At 41.9% G+C, this 6,800-nt stretch overlaps 1 non-coding gene across 1 annotated transcript; it reads right to left on the bottom strand.

Annotated features, from left to right (window-relative positions):
* Positions 1-2,295: 2,295 nt before the first annotated feature.
* On the bottom strand, positions 2,296-2,429 carry LOC142454056 (small nucleolar RNA SNORA42/SNORA80 family). Its single transcript, XR_012785587.1, has one exon. It is a non-coding gene; the product is annotated as a small nucleolar RNA SNORA42/SNORA80 family (small nucleolar RNA).
* Positions 2,430-6,800: the final 4,371 nt, after the last annotated feature.

The following is a 6,800-nucleotide window of genomic DNA, read 5'->3' as shown; positions in this document are numbered from 1 at the left end:
AACCTCTCAGGACCAATAATGAGAGTAGTCACATTAGGAGGATAAGGGGAAAGTGGGGGGAGAAAATGGAAGCCAATCACAATGATCTACCTGTGACCCCATCCCAGGGGGACAGACATCAGAAAAGTGGGTGAAGGGAGACATTGGTCAGAGTAAGACATGAAAAAAAATGTATAAATTATCAGGGGCTCATGAGGGAGGGAGGGTGAAGGAGTGAGGGGAAAAATGTAAAGCTCAGGGGCTCAAGTAGAAAGAAAATGTTTTGAAAATGATGATGGCAACAAATGTACAAATGTGTTTGACACAATGGATGGATGCATGGATGGATGGATGGATGGATGGGTGGATGGATGGATGGATGGGAGCTGTACGAGCCCCGAATAAAATGATTTTTTTAATGGACTGGTCTCCAAATCACCCCTGAAAATTCTTTCTCAGACATCCTGCAGGACCAGTGGAATCTGCCCAGCTACTGTGTGGTCTATTCCCTAGCCACATTGTCCAGTGAGAGTTCTAGTAACTTCTAGTCATGTGGATAGACTTGTGCTTTTCATAACCCTCTAAAAGAGAAGACTAGCCTCAACTGGCAACACACATATGACATGCGTCACATGAAGTACGGGCACTTTGTTATTGTGGTCTGTACATTTAAAATATGTTGCGGTGTCTAAAAGGACTTTTTTCTTTTTTTAATCATTTTATTGGGGGCTCGTACAACTCTTATCACAATCCATATACACATCCATTAAGTCAATCACATTTGTTGCCATCATCATTCTAAAAACATTTGCTTTCTAGTTGAGCTCTTGGTATCAGCGCCTCATTTTCTCCCTCCTTCCCTGACCCCCTCCTCATGAACCCTTGATAATTTATAAATTTTTATTCTTTTGTCATATCTTACACTGTCAGATGTCTCCCTTCACCCACTTTTCTGTTGTCTATCCCTCAGGTAAGGGGTTATATGTAGATCCTTGTAAACAGTTCCCCCTTTCTACCCCACCCTCCCTGTATTGCCATTCTCACCACTGGTCCCAAGGAGTTCATCTGTCCTGGATTTCCTGTGTTTCCATTTTCTAGCTGTACCATTGTACATTAAAATGACTTTTATAACCACTATCTCATTAATTCTGGACAGCAATGTCTTAAATTTTTAAAAGCAAATAATTTCATTTTAGAGGCCGAGGAAACAAAAGTCCAAATAGATTAACCACGTTGTCCTAAAATAAATAAGTAGCAAGTAATGGGACTAATTTTTGTCTTCTTTACATCGAGTTGTGGTCCAGACAGATGACTGTAATCTTTGTTCCTCTAGCAAGCTTATGGCATCTGCATATCCAGGTTGTTAATAAGCCTTCCTCCAATCCTGATGCTGCATTCTTCTCCATACAACTCAGTTTCTTCATATGTTTCAGACTCAAATCCTCACAATTGGGCCAACGGGTAACATCATGATAAATGGAGAACACATTGAAGCTGTCAAGGGTTCTATCTTGCTTGGGTCCACAGTCAATGTTCATGGAGGCAGAAGAAGTGATCAAAAGACATGCTTCATTGGGTAAATTTGCAAGACCCTTTAACGTATTGAAAAACAAGAATGTTAGTTTGAGGACTAAGGTATGCCTGACCCAAGCCAGGGTATTTTCAGTCACCTCAAATGCACATGAAAGTTGTACATTGAATACAAAAGACTGAAGAAGGATCAGTGCATTTGGGTTGTGGTGCTGGCGAAGGATGTTGAAAGGACCAAGCTTGCCAGAAGGATGGACAAGTCTCTCTTAGAAGGAGGGTCAGAGTGCTCCCTCAAGACTTGGATGGCAAGATTTGGGCGGATGTAATTTGGGCACGCTGTCCGAAGAGATCAACGTTGGAGAAGCACATTATGCTTGGTAAAGTAGAGGGACAATAGAAAAAGGGAAGGGCTCCAAGAGGAGGATCAACACAGTGACTGGAGCAATGGGCTCCAGCATAGGGACATTTGTCAGAACTGTGACGGACCGGGCAGTGTTTGGTTCTGTTACACACAGGGTTGCTATGGGTTGGAACTAAATGCATGACGCCTAACACCAACAAGCAACAACAGTGGGACTAAATGCCAACAATCTGACTTCATGCTTCGTGCTGTTTTGACCAGGCAAGCACCTGACTCTTGCTGCCCCTCCCCTTCCCAGCACAGGGATGAGCAGCAGAGCGTGCGGCCTAGTGCCCGAATTCACCAAGTCGTACTTCACTTTCGGAGCTCCTAGCAATCGGATTTGTTACAGAAAGGAGAAAATGTGCCAAGGGTTTTTTGTTTTTCACTGTGCAACCCGCTTCAGTGCCTGAAGCCCACGGAGTAAAGCCAGGCAATGGTTCGGGGTGACAGTTTGCTTTGGCATGGGACACTGAGAGAGGCCCATGGGATTGGACCGGCCATAAATCCAAACCCATGCACTTGCCAAGGGTCTTTTAATCACAAAATGTTTGCATGAAGAAAGTGAAGTACACACCAAATGGTGGAAGTGTTGGAAGAAGGGGAAGAAGGGGAGTCAGATTTCAAAATCCCGTTTGGACTCCAATCCAAAGGCTTTGGTGACTTTGAATTCATTCAGCTCTGCATCCAGTAACCTGTGGTCTTCCTGCTTTGTCTTCCTGTCCCTGCCCCTCTGTGGGCCAGAAGAGCCCTTCCGCTTGCCATCTGGCCTACATACACCAAATTGGATTTACCCACGTCTACAATTACGTAAGCCAGTTCTTGATAGAAGTATTTTTTCTATGTATATACACATAGAAACATCATTGGTTTTGCTTCTCTGGAGAACCCAGCATAACACAACCTTAATGCAGAACTAGAATCTGGTCAATAGATTTGTTCCTGATGACCCTTGATATCTACCATGTGACAGAAAATCTTGTGGAAATTGATGATTGAGGGAGGTTTTAACATTACTGAGCAGAAGTCATAAACTTTAAATGCCAAAAACATGTCTAAGTGGAATGAGCTAAAAACAGGTGTGATCGGCTTACAGCACAAGAAGACTAATGAGCATTTTAGAAATTATAGAAATGTATTCAGAATTTTGGAAGAGGTTAGCTTGACTCATTAAACTCTTTACCTTTCCTTTCAGTCATTTTCTTCAAAAGAAAATAAAACCAATTTAAAAGCAGCCAGCTGGTATCATGTATTGTTGGTAAAATAAAAAGTGACATCACACAAATGGATCACTTTTTAAAGATTAAATGTCCCATTCTCTGTAATATTACCTACAGCAAGCAGCTTGACAACACTGAAGTTCTTTATTGAATTCTGACTGCCAAGTGAAAATTTAAATCATGCTTATTTTTCCGAAGGTAATTCACTCACAATAGGCCATTTACGCGAGCGCCTCCTATATGAAAAGCGATGATGCCCTTCCTGAACTTTCTACCTGTTGTGCTGGCAGGCTGCACCTGCCTTCTTCCTGGAGTGCTAGAAGGAGCGAGCTGTTCATGGACCTAGCAATCATTCTTTCCCGTGTTTTTTAGGCATAAGTACATTCCCCCTCTGTGGAATCACTGAACCAGTTCTAAAGGCATTGGAGTTAGTTAGTTATTTGGGTCACACATACAAATGCAGTTTTTCTGTCTCATGTTTCTTACCTCAAATGTTGAATAATCATATTTGCTGTGGCAAGCTCTTAGGATTATTATGATCATTACATGGAGAATTTAATTGTTTTTCCAAATTGTGACGTGCAGTCTGATTATGCATGTCACTCGATTGCGCATGTAAAAAATGTCGAACATATTTTGTTTTATATGTGTGTGTATATTCACCAAAGTCTGAACATGGCTAGGAACAGATACTACACTTATGATTTTGCACCTTAACTCAAATATCTGCAATCCAGGACCCTTGCGGGCATCCTGTAATCACTCTGTTTCTCTGGTTCCCCTGCCTCTGGTGGGCTGGTACTGCTTATGTTTCCTCCTGCTCTGACGTGTAGGGGACTGTGAGAAACCATGGAGCTTATAACCCATAGGCAAGGATGAGTGGCAGAAGCCTGATGGGCAAGAAATACAGCAAGTTACAAAAGTCATTGAGTGCACATTTGGGCCTCCATCTCTCATATTGTACAAAAGATATAGACACAGAGATACAACAATATGAAGGTGAAGAATTTGCCTGGAGACCTTTCACTTTAATCTACTCTAGTCTAAAAGGGATTGACTAGAAAGGATTTCTGTTAAATTTGATTTCCTAATCAGCAAGGTCGGGAAAATAATAGCTATCATTGAGACATGTGTGTGGATTAAGGAGTTATTTATCTGAACCAGAGTGAAATCTCAACAAGTGTCACTTCCCCTCCTGTAGGTGGCTTATAAAGCGCATGCTCTCTTCCTTGTCTGCAGGAGTCTCCTTCCTGGCCTCTCTCTCCTCCTTCTAACGGTATCCTCATGGGTTAAATGGGTTGGATTTCCCACCAGAGAAAGAAAGATATACTAAAAAGTCCCATTGGCTTTAATATATGTAGGTTACAATTCTAAACATTTATAAATAGTTTAAAAATTATTTTGATAGATCCTGTTCACTCTCCTTGGATCCCCATTGCACTAGACATTTTAACTTACTCAGTCATTTTAAAATGGCACAGAAAATCAGAAACCTTATTGTAACTATATCTATGGCCCAAGGTTGGTAACAGGGCAGAATTCTGAAATTGGGTTACTCCTTGAGAACAACAAATGATCATAACAGGTATTGTGCTCCAGGGCAAGACTGTGTGGGTTCTGTGAGGGTTGACCAATTAAGGACACCAATGAAAATACTGATGGACTCCCCAGAAAAGGCTACTGGACAGACTTTCTTATTTTTTTATGTCCCTCTAACCTTAGTGTATGTTTCCTGCCTGATAGTCCCTTACCCTGACTCAGAACATGTCAGCCAGCCTCAGTCTGGTACTCTTTGTCCTGGCCACTCTCAGGGATGTAGTTCTGAGAGACCCAGTGGGGCATGCAGGGCCTGCAGTCAGCGCCCAGATCAGCGGCAGGCCTTGTTGGGAGGGAATGGACAGGCACGTGGGTCTCGGGAAAACTACAAAGTGCATTCTGTTTCGTCCCCTGAACATCCTGCTGCAGCAAAGGCTGTGGGCACCGGCCTGCCCTCCTTCTCGCCCTTGAGGCTCTGGAAGCCCGCAGCGCAACAGTGCTTCGGTTCAAGGTCCTCCCTCTGGCCGGACAACATCACTGCTGGCATCACCTCGCACTTGCACTTCAGTGCTCTCCGCTTAATTCAGAATCTCTCACAAGCCAAGTAAGCACGGGCTTACTTATCATTTCATATTTTTCACCGTACCAAAGATTCTGCCTCAAGTTGGAGATGGAATTTGTCTCTCTCCCAACACCGTGGCACTTCCTACAGTTACAAAGCTTCTTTGAAGATTTATAATTCCTGACATGGCTGGACTGCCCAGTAAGCTTAGAAAGCATGGACTTACTTGTGCTTATTTACTAACCTGGAACGAACAATTTCATGTTGATCACCCTACCAAAAAAAAATCCCTTGACTTTTTAGAATTTCATTCTAACATGACAAATAAACCAAAAACAAACAAATTAATTAATTAACGGCAGGTACTGACCTGATTAATGGTAGCATGTTCTTAAAAATCAGAAAAGCAATTTAGAGATTTTGTTGCTCTAAATATTGGTGGAAGACCCTATGTTAAGCAGGAGGATCAGTGATAATCTTGCACCAAAATTTTTTTATTTGTATTTTATTATTTTACTGCTAACTATTTAACTGAAATGAAGTGAAGGTACAAGCAACACAAACATCTGGAGAAAGAGATTCCAAGGACGTGGAAGAGCCAGCAATTGCTCCATAATGGGAATGAACTTGGCCACTTTTAGATTGAGTTGACGATGTTCATTTTGTTTTTCCACTGTAAAGGGAATTTTCCAACAGTTTCATTGGTATGTAATGCACATAACATACAATCCAATGACTTAATCATGTTAAAAAGAGTTGAGCAATCATCATCGCAAGCAGCTTCAGAACGTGAGAAATTGTTTCTGCCACTCACTATTATAAGCTCCCTGTTTGCCCCAGCTTCCGCTCCACAACCCCAAGAAACTGAATGCAGCAACTGTCTCTATAGAGTGACCTGTCCTGGATTTCATCTACGGAAAAATATATAAAAACAATTTTTAAAATAGAGAGCGATAAGCAAAACCTCCCAACGACAATAGCAAATACAACAAAGAAACACGCCAATTAAAAATGAAGCAGAAAATATTAAAACCAGAACACATTTAAAATGAGTCAAAGGGAGAAAAAAATAATCAGGTGTTCCATTTTAACCTACCGACATCTGCAGAAATCCATCTTTTAATGCACTCTCTGCAAGGAAGGCTGGTTTCACCCCGTGTCTCACGGGGCCAAAGGGGATCTACCAGAAGCTTAAGCCAAGTGGGGACCCAGCAAATGGATTTTGGGCTTTTGGGTCCTCCATATGTTTTTAGGTGCTCAGAATTTAAACTGTAATACCATTCCCTCCACAGATTTTGCATTTTATTATTTACAAACATTGGATTCTATAGGCTGGTGTGCTTCTTCCATGTGGCTTTAGCTGGTACCTCATGTAGATGACTGCTCATTTTGACCAGCCTTTAGGACCTCAGATGCTATTTTTCCAGTTGCCAGGCACCATCTTCTTTCTTTACCACCTTTTGCTATAACACCCATCTCTTCTGTGGTCTCTTCATGAGAGCAAGTATCAAGTAGAGCCGTGGCATAAGAACAAATTGTTCTTATGTTGCTGGGAGCTCAAAATCTATTCCTA

This window comes from Tenrec ecaudatus, chromosome 7 (assembly GCF_050624435.1).
Source record: "Tenrec ecaudatus isolate mTenEca1 chromosome 7, mTenEca1.hap1, whole genome shotgun sequence".
NCBI lineage: Eukaryota > Metazoa > Chordata > Mammalia > Afrosoricida > Tenrecidae > Tenrec > Tenrec ecaudatus.
Note: the sequence above shows the minus strand (reverse complement) of the source record. Positions and strands in the feature narration are given on the sequence as shown.